The sequence below is a fragment of the Vicugna pacos genome, chromosome 12 (assembly GCF_048564905.1).
Source record: "Vicugna pacos chromosome 12, VicPac4, whole genome shotgun sequence".
NCBI classification, from domain to species: Eukaryota; Metazoa; Chordata; class Mammalia; order Artiodactyla; family Camelidae; genus Vicugna; species Vicugna pacos.
Window position 1 is genome coordinate 4,243,317 of NC_132998.1, and position 21,642 is coordinate 4,264,958.

Consider the following 21,642-nt stretch of genomic DNA (forward strand, 5'->3'; position numbering starts at 1 on the left):
GTTTACTACTAAGATGAAAGTATGAAGAACTGCAAGTATAAAAAGCGTGCCCCAAGTTCTCGGAATAAGATCGATCCTGTCCAGGGAGGGTCTAAACTGAGAAAGGGTAAGAACTCTCCTTTCCAGACTTCCAAGAGGTCATGAAAAAGTCCCAAGAAATCAGACTAAGAATATTCTTCCCCAGGCCTCGATTCCTCTAAATACAAAAGTTCAGAGAGAACTCAGAGTGCCCAAAAGAAGTCTGTCCTGATCCCCAGGCTCCCACTAAGGCATCTGAGACTCCTTTCATTTCTGCTCCCTACAACGCACAGCCTAGCGTCCACCACCTGCCTTGTGACCACCATGTGCAATCCTAGTGGGCGTACACCCAGGTGTGCGACTGCAGGGCCACAGAGTCACGCTGTGCTCGATGTTCTGTGGAACTGAAGACTGCTTTCCAGAGTGGCTGAGAACCACCATGAGGACTTTAATTTTTTCATTGTCTGTCTTTTTGATTATAACCATCCTAGCAGGTATGAAGTGGAGCCGCAATGTGGGAGTCAAATATCTTTTAATATTTATTCTTAAAGGTGTTAATAAATTCATGAAAGTGTCACTTCTATTAAAGTCTTTGAATTTGTCCCCTATTTAATAAAACTCGAATGACTATAGACATTTCCTGTGTATTCACATGTATATATATTTATATATTTTTATTTAGAGAGAGAAACACGTATGAACTATAAATATAAATTTTGTGAATTTCATGATTATCTTTTATGTGAAAAGATACATTGGGATATATTTATTTACTCCTCAGATTAATGAACCAAATACCAGCGTAACATATTCTCTCAAGCTGATTTTCTATTTAAAAAAATCAAAATTTTAAGCACAGCCATATGTCCCAGCCCTGCTTACCAGCCTCTGATACATGATAACTGTTCAACAAATATTTTATGAAATAAACGAAAAAGCATATGGAGAACCAGAAAGGACAGAACACGAGCAGTGCCACACGAACAGAATCTGGAGTTGTCCTGCACAGGGCACACTGTTCCACGGCAGTGTGACAGCTTATCAGTTTTTCCACTTGGAATGCCCTCACTCTGCATTTTATCCTCAAGATATAGCAATCATAAATGCATGCAAAGAATATCTGTAAAAACTATTTTATATTCTATTGTCCCTTATACTGACTATACTATTATTAGAGATAATGACAATTAATATTAGAAAAAATGGTGATCTGACAACTGAGACTATAGAACAGAGGGACTGTGAGGAGATAAATATGGACCAAAAGAAGAAAACAAGGTAAAAACAGACACATCACCAGGATCTTAAACTACAGGTAATCAAACTCTGAAGGCAAAAAAAGAGGAAAACAACCTGCAAATATTGTCATATGAGCAGACAATGGATTAATTTTCTTAATATAAATATTTTTGCAACTCATTGAAAAAAACAGGTACATAGCTCCTAAAATTAATTAAGAGATTAAGATCTCTTAAGATTAAGATTAATTTAAAGTTTGAGATCTTTTAAGATCAAGAGAATTCACAAGAACTTTCCTAGTATGATACACAAATGGATAAAAAACACTTTTCAACATTCAAACTTACTTCAAATTGATAAAATGTAAATTAAAGCAGCAATCAAGTGAAATTTTTAGCTAATAACTGGAAAAAAGTTCTGGTAAGAACTTACATTCTGACAGTTCAAGTAAGAATGTAAAGAAATAGAAATTCTCCCTCACTGATGGTTGTAATGTAAATCAGCACAATTCTACAAGTATAAATTTTATTTAAAGATCTAATTAAGGAAATGTACAAATAATTAGGTTCAAAATTAATCAGTTAAGTATGCAATATAGAAGATTTACTGAGGAAACTGAAATTAACTGAGTACATTGTGTATTTAAATTATATTAACAAAGTATTTAAGTAGCAAGGAAACATGGTTATCATACATCTTAAGTGAAAGTAAGATTAAAACATCCTAATCCCATTTTGATAAAGTATATGTATTAGCAATTTATCAGTCAGTCCTGGCAGCTACTATGTTTCAGTAACAGCAACTCCAAAATCTTAGTGATCTGGCATAACTTACATATATTGCTTGCTCAAGCAAAGTCCGCTGTGGACCTTGACAGTTCCCCAGGGCATAGGACCTCTGTGCAGTAACTCAGCACCCCAGGCTCGGTGACCTGCCTGAGGTCTCTTCCCCAGACTGATGCACAAGAGGTGGAAGAATCATAAGTGTTTCCCCGCCCCAACTCTAGAGTGACATTTCATTGGCTCCAAGAGGGTTGAAAAGTACAACCTTCCATGCAGAAAGACAGCCACAGTAATGTCTGCCACACAGTCCAATCCCAAACTGTAAAATTATATACTCTGTCCATCCATCCATGTAAACACATACAGGCGTATCTGGGAAAATACACACATACTAATTTTTAGTAACAGTGGGAATATAAAGTCCTTATAATCACAACCATAAAATGATTCCTGTGTGAATTATTCACGGATACTAGCATAATAAAATTTATAATCTGCCAACATTCTCAAGAACTCAAGTCAATCCAACAATTTGGGAAGACATGGGAATGCTAATGGAGCATAACTGGTGCTGCTGGGCTCAGCTGCGCTCTGGAAGGTGGGGCTAAAGCACTGGTATCTGTTTTGGTTGGACTGCATAGTTGGAGCAAACCTGTGGGTGCCTTTCCGCTCCCCCGCCCCCCATCAGTGAACTCAGCATGCCAAGAGAGTCTCAAAGCTTTGCCCAACAAAAGCATCAATGTTTCTCTCTGCCTCCTAGCCTGACTACTTACTGAGCTGGAGTAAACATGTATATCGGGTTTATAGTTTCCTTAGCTCTTCCAATACATTATCTCATTTAATCCTCATAAGAACTTTGGGAGGTAGTCCTTAAACTTTATTTAACTTGGAAATGAAATTGAATTAGTTTTGGAAAGTGCAGATGGTTCCCCAAGACTAGATAATTTGTCCAATGTCATGATTAGTACGGGACAGTGTTAGAATTCAGGTTAGTTTCTCCTGACTCCACCATTACGCATTCTTTCCACCATACACTTCCTCCTGTCCAGAATTCTTTGAGTTACAGAGTACAGAAATATCTTCCTTTTGATGCAGGAAAACAGCTGTGGGGCGTGAGGAGGGCTGAGTCCCAGCCTTTGGTTGAGCCCCTGGGAGGTGCCCCACCAAGCGTGGGTCCTTGGCTTCACGCAGGAAAGAATTCAAGAGCGAGCCACAGTTGAGTGAAGGTAGATTTATTCAGAGAGATACACTGAAAGGCAAGAAAAAGGCCACGAGGTGTGGGGGTTGGGTGCTCAGATTAAAAGTAGGTACACACTCCACAGAGTGTGGGCCGTCTCCAATGAGAGAGAGAGGCAGCCAGGAGGCGCTGTGTTGCTTGTTTTTACGGGCTTTGTAGCTACATAGTAAGTGGAAGGACCAGTCTAACTACCCTGGGGAAGGGGCTGGGGTTCCCAGGGAGTCGGCCATTTCCCACTCTTTGACCTTTTGTGGCTAGCCTTGGGACCGCCATGGTGCCTGTGGGCATGTTATTCACCATGTTAATATATTACAATGGACATAAGATGACGCTCAAGATCTGCTAGAAGTTAAATCTCTCATCATCCTGAGCCTCAAGGCCCCCTGGGGGTTGAATCTTTCACCATTTTGATGTTAATTGCTGTGGCCTTCCTTGAATGGCTGTGCCCTGCCCCCTTCCATCCTGTCTCACTTTTGCAGGAGTTTGTTATAATTAAATGATTTACAAAGAAACCATTACAAGAGCGAGAACAGACTGGACTATTCCAGGCAAAAAATCTAGGATTCCTGATTCTTTGCTCTGTAATCTTTCCACTCCCTGACACTGCCTCAGGAAATGTACTGACAGCTCCCTGAGATGACATTCAGTCTTCCTCCATTGCAGAGTCCCACCCTCTCCAAAGAGCTTCCTAAAACCTCTGCTACCAGCGTATCCACCATCCTCAGCTCTCAGACAAAACCAACACCCCATGTACTTCTTAAAAAAAAAAAATTCTGATGATAAATATGCATCGCAGTTTGGACTTCACATTTAGCCAGGTGAGGATTAAAGAAGTCTTCATCTTAGCAAAAAGTGAGACAACATTTTCCCTGCTTCCTTCACAAGAACTGAATCTGAAATGATTTCCAAAAAGGTAGAAATTGCTTAAAATGAAATCCCATTTATTTGCAAGTAAATGAAAAATGTTTGTGTTTATTTGCACATTTATTATTTTTGTCCCAGAAAGAAAACAAGGTAACTTACCTTGTATGTAAATAAGATAAGAGAGCACAGATTAATTTTAGAAGCAAAATAATAGAGTTGTAAAATTGGCCAGAGAATAAAGGACTCAGTATCTTTGCTACGCCTGTACCGCAAAGTTGGTCAAAGTTTTTCTTTGGAGAGATGGTTATCAAGACCTTATTTTCCCCCTGGTCTGACCTCCTGCAGTTTTGTGATAAATCACCAAAGAAAATTTCAGTTTAGGGGCCAGACAGTAAAACTTACCATGGGAAAACGCCTTTCGCTAGGTAACTAAAAACAATCCTCTTCTACGTGAGCTTTATGTAGTATAGTTACTGAGGCTGGTTACGATCCCAGAGTCGGAGAGGGTTAAAATGTTCAGGCTAAGCCGCAACTCTGGACTGTATACAAAACTTTTACTCAAGCACCAGCAGAATAAAAAATACAGTAAGAAAAACATACAGACATAATTAGGTCACCAGTGTGCTGACAGCTGGTTTCTCTAAGTACGTCTCTTAAGTCCTCCAGCCACTCCGATGTCGCAAGAGGGTGAGCGTGGTGAACTGCTCAGTCCTAAAGGGAGGTGGGCAGACTGCTGCGTTTAACATCTGACTTGAATGCTCCTTCCAGTGGCATTTTCTTGCCACTTGTTTTTCATAAACCATTGAATTTATAAGCAACCTAGAGCTTGCAAGTAGATGTTCGGCGCTTATGGTCCACTGCACTTCATCACTACGCCCTTCCCTGTAGGGTCCTGCTTATGTGAAATTTGGGAGGTAGAAGAGAAAGAGACTCCATTATTATCCTCTGGAAGCAACTGCAGGTGGACACCTGGGCAGAAGACAAGGTTTTGAGAATCATCTATTTTGGGAGCTGCTGAGACTGGAAGCAGCAAAGATGACTGAGATTGACCAAGGCTTCCAGCTGAGCTCTTGCACGTCACCCACTTCTAACAGCCCTGCTGCCCCAAGCCCGCTGGTAGCTCGCTATCCAAGCCACTGAGTCTCCGTATGGAAATCCTTCTTGTTTGGAATACCTGGCATGGCTTCTGCTTTCCCGGCCAATCTCGGACACTCCAACAGGTACACTTACCGAAATAGATTCCTGACCGCTGTGCTGCCGATGAGAACACGAGAAAGCTAGAGCTGTTACATCGTTCTCAGTGCCCGGAAAATAAAAGAAAGCCACTTGCTCAGGAGACACACGGCTATTTTTAGTGTAAGACAGCCTTCCCCTCCACAACATCCTTCCAATAAACAGAAGTTCCAGGTGCTGCTTTTCTAAACATCCTTCAACAGAGGCTCGGGTTTGCGGGACGGCGCTGTGGGAGGAGAGAGGCAATACGGTGCTACAGTGGCACTCAGCTCCCCGCTGATACAGCTTGTTTTACGAATATATTTTATACCTTGTAATTACTTTTAATGAAAAAGAATGTATGTATGTCTATGCATGACTGGGACATTGTGCTGTACACCAGAAACTGACACACTATAACTGACCGTACTTCAATTAGAAAATTAAGAAGACTACATTTTAGAATACTGAACTGAATGGATAGTCTGTTCTGCAAGAGCTCCTTAGCTCAGACTTGGTAAATCTCTGGTGGAAGAGAGATCCAGTACAGTGGCGAACACAGGAATCCGGAATGCACCCGTTGGGAGTTACCAGTTCAATACAGGCTCACAGGCTTGAAGGACACCCAGCCTGGATCGAGCACTACCTGACCCTGAGGAAAGCGAAGGAGACCAGCAAGACTGAGTTCCCGATTAAAGCTTCTCCCCCTTTCCTGGGAAGGTACAAAAGTAGGGCCCGCATGTAAAATACAGACTCTTCCTAGAAAATTGGCTTACATCCTCTCTAGCACAAGGACATGTGGGCAATCAGGGCCTATTGACAACATTCCTTTAAATGAAAGTTCTAATGAATTTACTTATGTAGATTTTCTTTGAAAACTGTGAGTGCTTTTAAGAAGCATGGTTCATATTCCAGTATTTTATATCAAAAAGGCTTTAATTATCACCAAAATTCTACGAGGAAGCACTCTTTGTGATTGCCTCTATAAATCACATAAGAAACCTATCTAGAAATTGAATGCTATTGACCAGAAATCTTCCTTCACGCAGACACGTCCTCATTTGTGGGAATTTAAACTGTCCCTATTTAGAGCTTCTAAAGACAAAAGGATCATGCTTGCATTGTTTAAACTAACAGTATAATTTATCCAATCATCCAAAATAAATTTATTGGATCCCTACTGTGTGTCAGACATTGTGTTTGGGTGCAGGGACACAGCAATTAACAAAACAGACAAAAACATCTGCCTTTATATTCTGGTGGGAGAGCCAGAAAAAAAGTCCAAATAACTAAAATAAGTTGTATGTTAGGGGACAGTTGGTGGGAATGAAAAATCTGGAGGAAAATGGAATGGGAAAGGCAATGGGAGTTGCAATTTTAAATAGAATTTTTAGGGAGAGGCTCCCTGATATCATGAGATTTGAAGGAGGTGAGGTCATGAGCCTTGTAGATATCTGGGGAGAAACACACCACCCAGGGGAAGCAGCCAGTGCAAAGGCTGAGCACCAGGAATCTGCACGCATGATCGACAGCCAGCAAGATCAGTGCACACAGTGTGGTGTGTGAAGGGGAAAGCAGGAAGAGATGTGATCCGGGAAGCAGTAAGAAGCCAGGGGATGGTGGGGCTTGTAGGCAATTATAAGGATATTGGAATTTTTTCTGATTAACTTGGATAGCCGCTGGAGAGCTGATTGCAGCCAAATGATATGATCTGATTCACATTTTAACTAGATCACTCTGACTGCTGGGTTGAGAAATGGGAAGCAATTATTTCCAGGTGCATCACTTCACATTTGTCTCACTGCAATTCTCTTCTCACTTTCTCTTCCTGGCACTCATCTATTTGAAACCCACGAATGCATTATGTCTCTTTGAAGATGTGCTCTATCATGTAGTTTGAGATTATTCCACTTTGTACTCCTTCCTCTGGATTTATTATCAAGTGTTAAATAAGATTGGACTTAGCACCCAGAAGCTTCCACAATTATCACTTTTACATCCCAGTGCAATAAATAAACATATCCACGTGTTAAGCATTTATGTTGGGATTTTCGGTGATAAATGAGGCTATTCAATCATATATACATGCACGTGTCCAATATCATTGCAAATCCACAAACACAATGGACAGAGGAGAAAAGATAAATAGAAGTATCCCAAATGTCCAAAAGATTATTATCTTCTTTTTTCAACTTTCAGTGTATTTTCATCCATGGGAAGAAATAAAAATTATTACAGGGCTCCAGAAGTCACCTTCTACGAATACATTGTTACATGTTGAGTTCTTGGAAAGCAGACACTGAGGTCTGGGGTGAAAGATGCTTATGGGGGATCAACACATGTGAAAAGACGGTGGGGGATGGAAAAGCAAGACTGGGAAGAGGATGAAGACAAACTGCAGTGCAGGGCTGACAATCTCAGCCAGCCCCACGGGAAGTTCAGACATAAAAGCTGCCCATCAGAGACAGCCTGCGGCAGACCGAAATGGCATGGCCTTGACGTCCCCACCTCAGTCAGTTGCTAGCTGACAGCATGGCCTCAGGCGAGGCAGTTTTCCAGAGTGAGGTGTGCCCTGAGCAGCTGACCGCTAGTGTCCTTGTGACCAAACCCCCTGTGCCCAGTGAGTCCCTTCTTCTGAAGGGTGGCATATTTCTGTGTTCCCCATACATACATGCCTTGTGACAAAACATGTCACACACACGCCCTGTGACAGAGTGTTGTCTCTCTAGCCTCTACTTTGCATCCATTCTCCAAGGAGAAAAATAATTGAAACTTAGCAAAGAGTTCTCTGCAACCAAAGTCAACAGAGGAAGAAAAGGACTCCAATCTCTGAGGCATCTCTAGGCAGGGAGCAGGGGAGAGTAGGGATCGTTGCCACGTCGCAGTGACTCCTGATGGGTGCAGCAGAGGTCTGAGGGACCAAGGCAATGGGAACAGGTTGCTGCTGGAGGCAGAAGAGGTGAGGGGTCTGACCCTGCTTTATCCATCTCTTTTCCTTCCGTAATGGCTTCTGTCCCCACAAATCCACTGTTACAGATGTGGCCAAAGACAGTCTGCGTGTTGACAGACCTGAAGCACACCTGTAGAGCTCAGCTGTGCTAGGTCTCTCCTTAGTATGCGACACATCTCACTGCATGCCGTTTTCTTATTTACATGTCGCCACACTCTCCTTGTTCCTTCTTAGCTTGCTCCGTTAGTTTCTCATTCTCCTGCTAAGACCCAAACCTGTGAAGTTTCAGAGCTGCCTCCTGCATCCCTTTGTGTGTCCCTGTGTTAAATGCCACACGGTGCTGTGACTCTGCACCGAGTGTCACAGTGCTCTGTGAGATGACGCCCGCGTTTGCATCTCCAGTCAATCTCTTACTTGAGTTCCCAGCTTATATAGCAAATTTGTCTTTGAAATTTCTACACCGGTGACCCAAAAGCATCACATACTTAAAAGTACAGAACTGAACATTAAGTTGTTAATTCCCCCTCCAATACACAATAGCTCTTCTCCAATCTTCCCCAATATTCTTACAGCCAGAACATCCAGTGTTTTAAGCCTGAAATTAATACTCATATACTTAGTACACCAAGTATGTTTCATTTGGATTCCAAAGTGTGTACTTCTTTTCTCTATGGTCACTTCCATGACTCTAGTACATGTCAACCAACAGATCTTATCCAGACCCCTTCTATAACCTTCTTACTCTTTTCCTGCAAAAATCCATCCTCCAAAGAGTAGCCAGAGTAATATTTAAAAGATGTAAACAGGATCATATGAAAAACCTTCTAATAAGATGTAGAAAAATCCAAACTCCTTACCGCAGTCTGTGAGTACTTGCACCTTCTGGGTCTAGTTCCTCGTTCTTTCCTGGATTCACGCTGCCCTGGACACACGGACATTCTTTCTCCATCTCTAATGCGCTGAGCTCTTTCCCACTCTTCGCCTTCTGCATGTGCTGTTTCCTCTTCTGGACTGCTCCTTCTCACTCCATGTGTTTATATCAAATGTTGTAGAGCACTTATCACAAGCACAGATTTTACATCCATTAGTATGTTTCATCGTCTAACAGCCGTCTCCTCTGTCAGAGCAGGAGCTCCGTGAGGGCAAGAGCGGCATCGCTTCTGTTCACCTCCATCCCCAGCAGTCAGCACAATACCTGGAAGTGCCCAGTAAGGATTTGTTAGATGAATTAATACAGTCTTTAATCAATACAAACATTAAGAAATGACATTTTTAAACTTTCATTTTAGGAAGATAAAACGCCTTGCAATTTGTTCAGACGTTGTAAATAGTGAACATGAGACACAAGGGCTGGAGGACATCCTCTGCGGTCCGGGACAAGCCTCCCTCAGATCTCATCCAGGTGACTCCCAGAGCTCCCCCACGCATCCCCTCTCTTCCCCCTTGTCCCTGCGGAAAGTTACTCTCCAGAGAGCAGCCACATCCGGACGAGTCTTCTGTCATGTTTCAAAGGAAAGAGGAAGAGGCAGCACAGAAATACAGCGCAGCTCAAGGTGAAGCCTCCGAAGCCTACGTGCGACTGTTTAGTTCTTTCCCTCCGAGCCCCTCGAACGTCTCAGTTACTGGAGGAAAATGGCTGTGGACAGACCTTCTAAAGAGGGCATCGACGGCTTCCTAGAAAATCAGGAAAAGCCGATACTGAGACAGCCGTGGGAGGCAGCAGAGAGACAGTCTCCAGAGGGAATTCATCAGCATGTTATCAGCATCTAAGAGACACAGACAAGCTCAGCTGACTTTAATCAAGGTCTCCCCAGGCTCGCCAGACGGTGAGCCTTCCTAGCATTCTTAGTGCCATAGATAAGCAATTTGCCGGCCAGGGTAAGTGTGAAAGACACTTTGGCCCCAGAGTAGCTACATAATCCTTAGAAGTAATTAATAACAGATTATAACCTGTTATCTGCATTCATAGCAAAACACCTTGTTATCACAGCAATGGCCTAGATTTGTGTTAAACTGACACCTACTGAACAAGTATCTTAATAAAATCAAACACTAAAACTCGGAGAAACAAGCTTGTGTTTTAATGGGATCATATTTCCTATGATGATGATATTTAAATGCAATATTCCTCAACACATCTGATAAATTCTCATGCTCCATAATTGGTAAAATGATAAGAAAGTAGACTTTCTTTGAAAAGTAACTCAGACCTTTTAAAAATCCAAAGTCATGTAGGCCATAGCAGTATTAGGCAAAGAACAAGAAAGTTTAATGAGAAGCTGGAGTTTTAAATTTATGTTGGATGCCAAGCTTGCAAAACCTTTCAAGAACTTTAAATCCATGGCCCCTTACAGCAACCCTGTAAGGGAGTTCAGTGCTTATTCACATCGTAATTTTACAGCTGAAGAAAATGGAGATACAGAGAGCATAAGTGAGCTGTGTGCGGTCTCTTGGGAAGTGAATGGGGAGGTGCTGGGGGCATTAGAGCCCAAAGCCCTTCTCCTTTTCAGGCTAGCAAGTGGCACTGGCTCCGTGGGGTTCCCTTCTTGAGCAATGCAAGTATCTATGGATATTTAAAATAAACAAGAACTTTTGTGAAACTGGTTCTCTTAATGCAAAAAGTTCTTCAAAAAGGATGATCTTCCAGATGGGTATAATGGAAGTCACAGTGAATTTTGACAAGAAAATGTCTCTTTAGTTCCATAATCCTTCACTTACTAAATAACTGTCCCTAGGTAGAATATTCTCCATGACTCAGTTTCCTTACTTTAAACATGGACACATTGTAAATCAACAATATTTCAATTAAAAACTTGACACAGGCAGATTGGATAATAAAACAAAAGCCTGCCACATGCTACCTGCAGGACACCCACTTCAGAGTGAAGGACACACAGATTGAAAGTGAGAGGATGGAGAAAAGATATTTCATGCAGATGGAAATGACAAGAAAGTGGGAGTAGCAATACTCACGTCAGACAAAACAGACTTTAAAACAAAGGCTGTAAAGAGAGACAAAGAAGGACACTATGTAATGATCAAAGGAGCAAAACGAGATGAGGCTACTATACTTGTTAACATATGTGCACCTAATACAGAAGCACCTTACTATGTAAAATAAATACTACCAGCCATCAAGGGAGAAACTGATGGGAATACAATAACAGTAGGAGACCTTAACACCCCACTAACATCATCAAGCAGGTCTTCCAGACAGAAAATCTGTAAGGCAATTGAGATACTAAAGGACACAATAGAACAGTTGGACTTGGTTGATATTTTTAGGACATTACATGCCCAGAAAACAGAATATACATGCTTTTCAAGTGCCCATGGAACATTCTCTAGGTTATATCCACACACTCAGGCACAAAAGAAGCCTCAATATATTTAAGAAGATAGAAATTATTTCAAGCATCTTCTTTGACCACAATGGCATGAAACTAGAAATCAACCACAGAAAAACAAATGAGAAAAAAATGACAGCATGCAGACTAAACATGCTGCTAGAAAAACCAATGGGTTAATGATGAAATCAAAGAAATTAAAAAATACCTTGAGATAAATGACAATGAAAACACAACAATGTGAATCCCACAATATGTGGGATGTAGCAAAAGCAGTCCTAAGAGGGAAATTCATAGCAATACAGGCCTTCCTCAGAAAACAGGAGCAATCTCAGACAAGCAACCTAACCTGCCACTTAAAAGAATTAGAAAAAGAAGAACAAATAAAACCTAAAGTCAGCAGAAGGAAAGAAATAACAAAGATCAGGGGGGAAATACATAAATGAACTAATATATATAAAATAGATACACAACAAGTTCATACTGTATAGCACAGGGAACTCTATTCAATGCCTTGTAGTAAATTATGGTGAAAAAGAATATGAACATGAATATATGTATGTTCATGTATGACTGAAGCATTATGCTGTACACTAGAAACTGACACATTGTAAACTGACTGTACTTCAATAAAAATATATCAAGTTCATACTATGTAGTAAGGGAACTCTATTCAATATCTTGTAGTAACTTATGGTGAAAAGAATATGAAAACAAATACATACATATATATAGCATTATGCTGTACACCAGAAATTGACGTATTGTAAACTGACTATACTTCAATAAATATATATATACAGAAAAAAAACATAACTTGATTCAGTAACAGAAGGTTCTCTCACAGGGTTGTGGGAAAACGAAGAAGTGATTCACTGAAAGGTCAACAAATAACTCCTGGAGTGTCTATCACATGGCACGCACTCCAGATACCAAGACTCAGTCACCTAGTCTCCATCCCGGAATGTTGCATTACTGAAAAGTTTAAGGTTGTTCATTTTATATGCCGACAACGAAGTGTCTTGTGGAAATGTGACAATCTAAATTGTCTCATCCTGGGCATGCATTTCCTCAGGAAGCCAACCTTTAATTCTAAACTAGGGATTAAGACAAGTGCCCCTTAAGGGGAGCGTGCAAGGCAGCTGTGAGGGAATTCGACGTTTGTTCAGCAGTTTATTTCCAGAGAGAAAGAGACAATGTAAATGACAGTAAGCAAGCAGCTCCCAATAGAACATTCCAGAAAAACACACACTGGTGAGTATAAACTCTGTAAATAACAAGTCACGTTAGACATTTACCATCTAGATTGCTATGAATTAATGCACCAAATCTTCATTCTAATTAATGTGTGACTGATAGATCTTAAAACATCCACTCACTCTTTTTAAGGAAAAACAAAAAATCAAAATCCACATAGAAAGAAAAGATAAAAGCATACCAGAATATGTCTTCAAGACTCCTTTCTTTTATAATTAATTTTCAGTGAGTAACTTTTTAATTAAATAAGGCTGGTTATGTCTCTTTCTGCAAGACACATTTTTGAATTTTCAAAGCAGTCTGATTTATTTTGTAAGTAAAATGTCTGAATTCACAGATTTTAGTTTAGCATCTGATTTATTTCATGATGCTCTTTATAACTAAATAATGTCAAATGAATTTAAAATACTTTTTCAAAAAGTACTTTTGTATTAGTTATCAGTTGCATAGCCATGTATCCCCAAACCTAATGGCTGGAAACCAGAAGCATGCACTAGTTCACAGTTACAACGGTTCAGGGGTTCAAAAGCAGATTAGCAGGGTGGTGTTCCATTACATTGCAGTCAAGATGTCGACAGGGGCTTCAGTCATCCAGAGGATTAATTAAGGCCACTGAAACTGTTTGCAAGGTGATTTATTCACATGGCTATTGGCACGATGTCTCAGTTGTCACTGAGCCGCTCCATAGCCTGCCTAAATGTCCTCAAAACATGTCACCTGGTTTCTCCCTGAGTGATCCAAGAGAAAAGGCTGAGGCCACACTGGCTTTTCTGATCTGGTCTGACAAGTCTCACGTGTTCACTTCCTCTTCGGGTACCAATTCATAAGAAGTGAATCACCAGATCCAGCCCACCCTCTGGAGGATGTGATAAGGCTCCGCCTCTTGAAAGGAAGAGTATCAGAGAACTGGTGGACATATTTTAAACTATCATAGTTATTTATTTTAGAAACAGTTTCTACTATTTGGCTGTTATAAGGAGACTAGCATATGCTGGTAACATCTAATTCTGTATCAATTACCCATGAGGTAGTGGGACCAACCAGTGTAGTGACTCAGAGCCCGGATTCGGGGGCCAGGTTGCCCAGGGCAAAGTCTTGGCTCTAATACATGCCGGCTGTGTGATCAAGGGTAAATTACTTCACTGACATGTGCCTCAGTGTTTCCCCTTCAAACAGAAACTAATTACAGTTCTCACATTTTAGGCTTTTTGTGGGGACTAAATGAATAGATGTGAATGAAATGCTTAGATTATTGCTTGCCGCATTATAAACATTCAGTAAGCTTCAGTGACTATCATCAGTTAGTGTTAATTGTAATCGTTCAGCTGTATACTAATAACTTTATTTCCGTAGTCAGAAATACATTTTTCTTCCTTGGTCAACAATAGAAGACTCTGAGCCGAATCACTAGACAACAAACATTATACCTAAAATAGCACAACTGGTTACTCAGTCAAACAAAAATTCACTTTAGAATATTTCATCACTTACATTTTCAGTGAAGGATTTACCTCCTCATCTCCAATCTGGGAGTGATTTTCTTTGGCTGCCATTTTGATTCCTATAAAGAGTTTTATTTTTACCTTTCTAAGATAAGGATGTTTGCTCGTCTCAAATAGTTGAAGCAAATGAAAACAATGCTGCCTGAAATGAGTTTGGTCAATGTGCTTTTCTCTTTCCAAAAGCTGGTGTCTCAGCTCTACCTAAATGTACTTGGTTTTCATTCTCTTGACAAGCCTTTCCCTTACTCTGCTGTGTTTCTTTACAGCTTGATTGCAGTGTGTCAAAGCTGCTGAGCTCTAATCATGAACCTCTTTTCAAAGATTCAGTTGCTTCCCAGTAGCTGAATACTTACATCCATCCTCTGACTGTTACTGTCAGCACCCTGCTGCCTCCTCACGTGAGCGCTCCCAAGCCTCAGCAGCTTAATGAGCACTTTGAGCTGTGAATACTATTTTCCCTGTGAGGCTGGAGCCAGAAGTCCCTCCAAATCTCTTCCCCCGACCCCAACCCTTCTATTAGAGAGAGAAGGAGAAAGCTTCCTTGCTTCCTACCCCACCATTCTTTCTCCTGGCAGACCGAAAAAATTCCCTCCGCACTTCTAAGCTCGGCATTACCAGTTCTGCAATCTCAAAGTCTCTCCCTCCTATTCAAAACCAAATGTGATTTTTCTAGAAGCAACTTGTGACGGCAGATCTGTCATGTACCAAGATGATCAGACTGGGGAAGCCCCTCCAGGACTGGAGAATAGAAGACCACGCTGTGCACAAATCAACTGTTCACCTGCAAACTTCTGTCTTCCGCTCTCCTTTCACTTCTGACAGTACCTGTATTTTTCCCCCCTGATAAGTCAAAGGAGAGTATTAAATCATATTTTTACCCTAAAGTATGCAGAGTTTTGGGTATTGTTAGGTATGCACTCCTCAGTAATTTGAGTTCTCCTTTCTGTTTCCACCCCACTGTGATATATATATTATATATTATATTTATATATCATATATTACATATTATATATTATATATACTTCTGTCTTTTAAGACACACACACACACTTTTTCCCAAGGTGGAGTCACAAATACAGAATATTCTTTAATTTGATACTTTCTAAAATTAATATGTGATATTGCATATATCCAATCACTACCAACAGTGAACGTGAGATTTGTAATTGGATTATCTGGATAGACATACTGTCTACTTCACTCAGTGCTATATTAAATTGAGCAAATTACTTAGCTTTTGAATCCTTGCCTATCTGCAAAATAAAGATAGTGTCTACTTCGTAAGGTTGTGGTGAAAATTAGATATGATACAGTACGCAGTTGGCACATCGCCTAGCAATTAGAAAGCAATCAGTGTATTTCAGCTATTGATATAATTTTAATTATTATTGTATATCACTATTATTAAGCAAATTTACTTCATTTATTAAAATGGCAAAAACCACTACTCTATTGTATGGGTTGATGAAACTTAATACGTCCAACAATTCCCTATTAATGGCTCTTTAGATGGGTCTCCAAATTTTTTTATATTATAAAATACGATGATGGACATTCTGACATGGACATCTCTGCATCTTCCCAGCAATTTTTCTGTTTGTAATATTCCCCAAATTCTCAGTAACCATGGAGAGAGTGACTGCATAGAGAGTAAGACTTTTTCCCCACTATAAAATGGCCTTTACTCCGATTCAGCTAGAGGATACAGCTGGAGGCCTCACCTCACCAGAGAGCTCAGGTGACAACCTTCCAAACAGCGGAGCACAGCCAGTGGCCTCCTCGACGGGGAGGCCCCGCCTAAGCCCCCACTCAACTTCGGGGCGCGGCCTAAGGCCCCAGGTGACTGCAAAGCCTGGCCTGGGGCTCTTTTATCATTTACATTTCCCTGATCTTTTATTCTGCAATGTCTAATTTCGTCTCAAGTCTGTCTGTCTGCCTATCTATCTAGCTAATCTATCTTTTTTAAAGCTCTCACATTGTAATTCTCATATTCATATATTCAGTTTGAGTCTTTTTTTATATCTTCTATGGCCCTACTTAATTATTTGTGAAGTATAATTATATTCACTGTTTTAATATCTTTGCCGGTTACTTTTAACATTTATGTCAGTACTGGCTCACTTTTGATTCTTTGCTTTTCCCCCATGATTAGGTCATATTTCCTACTTCTTTGTATGCCCAGGCATCTTTTAAAGTTTATATTAAAAAGTTGATTTCAAAATACACCTAACAGGCAGAAAACAAACTGCAAAATTTGTTTACGTCTTCTTAACAGTTCCCGGAGCATTTCTACAGTTCCATTTCTGATAAGTTGAGTATTCTGGAGAGCTCTAAATTTATATCTCTGGTTTCAAATTCTCCTTTGAGCTACGGACTCACAAACCCAATTGTATGTGTGTCAACTGTACCTGTGTTTGTCACAGTTCCCCCCAGACCTGTTCCACTCGCCCCCACAATGTCTTAACACGTCAGTCAGCGGCAGCTCCATCTGTATCGTTGTTCAGAAATTCCTGATCTTGCCCTTTCTCGGCCTCCTCTTTTCTTACTACATCTCGTCCGTTAATAAGTATGCGTGGACATTTTTTTTTATTGGGTGCTACATGTAGTAACTTTTACCTCCCTGAGGGCTGGATATTTTTGTTTTGTTCTGGGTTGTACAGAAATTACTTGAAAACAGTTTGATCCTTTTAGGTCTTGCTTTTTAGGTTTGATAGGTAGGCGTGGAGCAGTGCTCAGTGCAGGTCTGGGCACTCCTCAGTCCTGAGGCATGGTCCCTCTGTGTGCTGTTCTGCCCAGTGCTCGTGGTTTTCCAGCCTGGCTGGTGGGAACGGGTACCACTCTAGCCCTATGTGAGTGCCAAGGGCGGCTCCCTCTGTATCCTTTCAGGTGGTTCTTTTCTGGGCTGAAGCAGCTTCCTCATATTAATGCACTGATCAGCACTCAGCTAATTACCCCGGGGAAACCCTCAGCAGTTCTCCAGAGTTCTCTCTCTCTCTCTTCGTCTGTAACCGTCTCCTCCCCCACACTCTGTCCTTGGTCACTCCCTGATTCTCAACACTGTCTCCATAACTCAAGGAGTCTGCCAGGCTCTGCCTGGGGGTTCCCCTGGGGAAATCTTTGTCATCAGGCTGTCTTAAGACAGTAAGTAGCCTGGGGAAATTGAGGGGTTCACCTCATTTCTCATAGATTTTGATGACTTTCATTTCCTGATGCTCAGGGTCTTGAAAACTGCTGCCTTCATATATTTTATCCATGTTTTGGTTGTCTCAGGTGAGAGGGTATAAATCTGGCACTGGTTACCTCATCTTGGTGGAACTAGAAGTTACACTAATAGACATTTACATGCAAAGAAATAGCATCAAAATATATGTAGTAAAAACTTATACATTTAAAGAAATACTGAAAGAAACCCAAATTTAGGCAAATTCTTTAAAGTTTTGGTATATGAGAAAAATGAATATGAGAATATGTTGTATTCTAATGCTATAGTCAATAAGGTTAATAGGTCTGTATATCATACTTAGTTTTCTACAAAGAATATATACTTTTAGTCAATCTTGAGTATAAGAACTGATCACTCACAACACTGTAAAATGATTATGAATCAATAAAAAATGTAAAAAAAAAAAAAAGAATTGATCACTTAGCCAGCCACAGGAAGATTTCAGTATGCACCATGAAAAAGAAATGATAAATAATTAAAAGACTTGTTGCATTCTTTAACCACAAGTGATAAAAATTGAAACCCATAATTTCAACAGAATAAAACTATGTGAAGATTAAAAATAGAAAATCTCTTAATAACTGAATCAAACAAAAATCATATAAAAATTATTAGTATTGGTTTTTCACATTAACCATGAAAATATTCTACATAAAATGTGATAAGCTGTGATAAAAAAGGTATACTCAAAGACAAATATAAGGCTCAAATGGTGTTTGTTATTATTAAAAATGACTAAAATAACTAAAATAATTAACTAAACATATAATTATTATCTACCATATTCCAGTATTAAGAGAGATTCTGGGGCCATAATGTAAAATAGTATTGACATAAGTCAGATTCTAGTGGAAGGAATACTCAATGTAAGTGTCTACAAAAACATTCAAAAACAGAAACCAAAGATGGGAGAATAAATGGGATTATAACCATTGATACAGAGACTTATAAATATAAGAGCATTGTGCACAACTCTGCGGTAACAAATGGGCAAATGATAATTTTAAGGGAAAATTTTCTGTTTATGTATAATTTTTAAGTATTACATCTGAGAAGAATCAGAAGACCTGAAAAAACCAAGTATCACAGAAGAATCAGAAAAACTTATCAAAGACTTATACCCAATAACGGATCTAAGATTTCTCTCAAACTTTCAAAAGAACATATATATCCAATGCTACCTACCATGGAATTTAGGAAAACCTAAAAACATCTTAATTTATTTTGTAGAGCTACTGTGATCTACTACAAAGCTATAAATACCACTGAACTGAAAAGAAAATCAGTGGGTTTCCCCTTGTGTGAAAAATACACATGTAAATACAGCCTGAAAAAAGCTGACAAAGCTACATCCAGATCCACACATAATTTCACAACCAATTTTACACGAAAAAACAGAAATATTTTAATATTAGGAAATAGTCAACTCTAACAGCGATTATCAATTATTAGCAGCATAATATAATCTAATGTGTTACTGAGCACCCATTCAATTATATCCCAAAGCAGTTTACACTTAAATACTTAGAATACTTGATCCAGATGCTTATTTTCTCAGTGTCATAAAGACCATTATAGAGCTCACAGGAGTCTGAGTGGTTGCTATCGCTCAGCTCGTTCCACCATGAACTGCTCCTGCTCCCCTAAACATTCTCTGGCTCTGTGAATTCAGGCCCAGGGTCCTTCAGCAGGAATGTTCTACAAGACGATGGCAAGCCTGTAGCCCCACTGGTGATGCGGGCAATGGAACTGCCATCCAGGGTCCCAAATTGTTGGACACCCACTAAGTGGGAGGCTGGGAAACCAAGGTTATATGCAACTTACTGGACAATGAGATTGAGAGAAAACTCAGACAGAATGAAAAACAAAGAAAAGAGAAGGCAAGAAAGAAGAAGAAAAAGAGAAAGCATGAGAGTCAGAGAGAAGTAGAAGAGAAATAGAGGATACAAGCGTGGGAGGAAGGAAGAAGAGGACAAAGAGGAAAAAAATGAATTAAGGATCTCTTAAGCTAGTTATCAATATCTCTACTTTAAAGATAAGGAAAAGAACTCACTCAAGATCAAACAACTTGTAAGCAATGGAACTGCAATTTGAACATGCATACCGAATCTTGGACTCCTAATTCTAAAGCCAACCTTCTTTTCATTACACCAGGCCGCCTCCTCCTTTTTCCTTTCACTCTCACCATCCTTGAAAGCCTGGAGTCCAAGTCATTAAATTCATTCAAATGACCTTTATCCCACGTTTGTACTTGACCTGAAGACGTCTGCGTATCTTTCCCCATCCTGGACTTGCAGAACATGTCTTTGGATTCTTTGTTTCCTGTGCTTTCTACCATCATCAGAAATTTACATCCATTCTGGTTGAACTTGATGTTAGATTCAACACATTGACAGGCTGTAGCCTGTCAAAATATCTTTAAACCCACATTCTGATTTCTAATTCACGGTTTCTTTAAGCTTTATTCCATTAGCAATTTTTATAATCATCCCTTTTATATTTTCTTCCTTGTTACTGATAAAAGCACTGGCTAGAACAGGATCGAGAAACAGAAATTAAAAAGTGCCTTCCACGTTATCCTCCACTCTTTAATTAGCACTATGTGAGCAGAGTATTTTAGCTGGTTACTAATCCACCAAATTATACAACCATCCCAACAGTAGTTCTCAATTTTTTTCTACAAGGAAAATAAAAAGTCCCTGCCAAATAGTTTATTGAAGTACAGTCTCATTATATGCATTATATTTGACTTACCTTCCCATCTAGAATCTAATTTCAAATTACTTACATGGCTAGACTGAGACTACACCATAAATCTCAAACGGCCTTACAAGTGGATTACTCTATTATCCTTCCTAAATGTCAATAAGAAATGCTTTTCACTGATATATTTTAAAGTCATTAAATGTGATATTAAGCAGAAGCTTAGTTAAAGCACAGCATTAGCTCAGCCATCTGTTTTGTATATGGTGTTGTAATAATTTTAGGGACTCCACAGTTCATTCCTTGCACTTGAGTACCTACCTGTCTTCTTAAAGAACATGGGCCTTGTGGTCAAGACTGGGAGGAAGAAGAGCTGGATTCTACCCCCAGTTCTACCCATAACTACCTTGCTGATGGTGTCATGTCATTATTGATACAGGTTTCATTTGATTCATTTATAAAGTTGAAAGAATTTACCATATTAGCATTCCCCAAAGCATCCTTAAAATTTCAATTCCAGTTTAATAATTGCTGAAGTAAGCCAGAAAGAGAAAGAAAAATACCATATGAGATCGCTCATATGTGGAATCTAAGAAAAGAACATAAATACAAAACAGAAACAGACTCATAGACACAGAATACAAACTTGTGGTTGCCAAGGGGGGGGGGGTGGGAAGGGATAGACTGGGAGTTTAAAATTTGTAGACACTGACAAGTGTATGTAGAATAGATAAACAAGATTATACTGTGTAGCACAGGGAAATATATATAAGATCTTGTGGCAGCTCACAGTGAAAAAAACTGTGACAATGAATAAATGAATATATGTATGTTCATGTATAACGGAAAAATTGTGCTCTACACTGGAATTGGACATAACATTGTAAAATGACTATAACTCAATAAAAAATGTTAAAAAAGAAAAAGAAAATATGGTGTCTACAGTAAAATAGTTTTGGGCAATGGCAAAAGCCTTCTTTACTGAAGGATTATCAGAACCTGGGAATTAAAATAAAAAAAATTTTTTTTTCCCAGCAAAGAGCTATGCTAGTCTTTCCTAGCTTATTAAGATATAGAACACTTCTACATGGTTCTATCTTGTTGACTAGTGTTCTCCAGAGTGTGTGCTGGGAAATGTAAAAATATACTTGAAGATCTAAGTTTCACTTCTACTCCATAGGGTTCTATAATTACCATACATTCTACATTCACTCAGTCCAGGTACAAGATCTAGAATTTTCATCAGGAAGACAAAACCCAGGCAAATTGAATTAAAATGGTGTCAGTAGATTTGAATAAGGCTAAAAT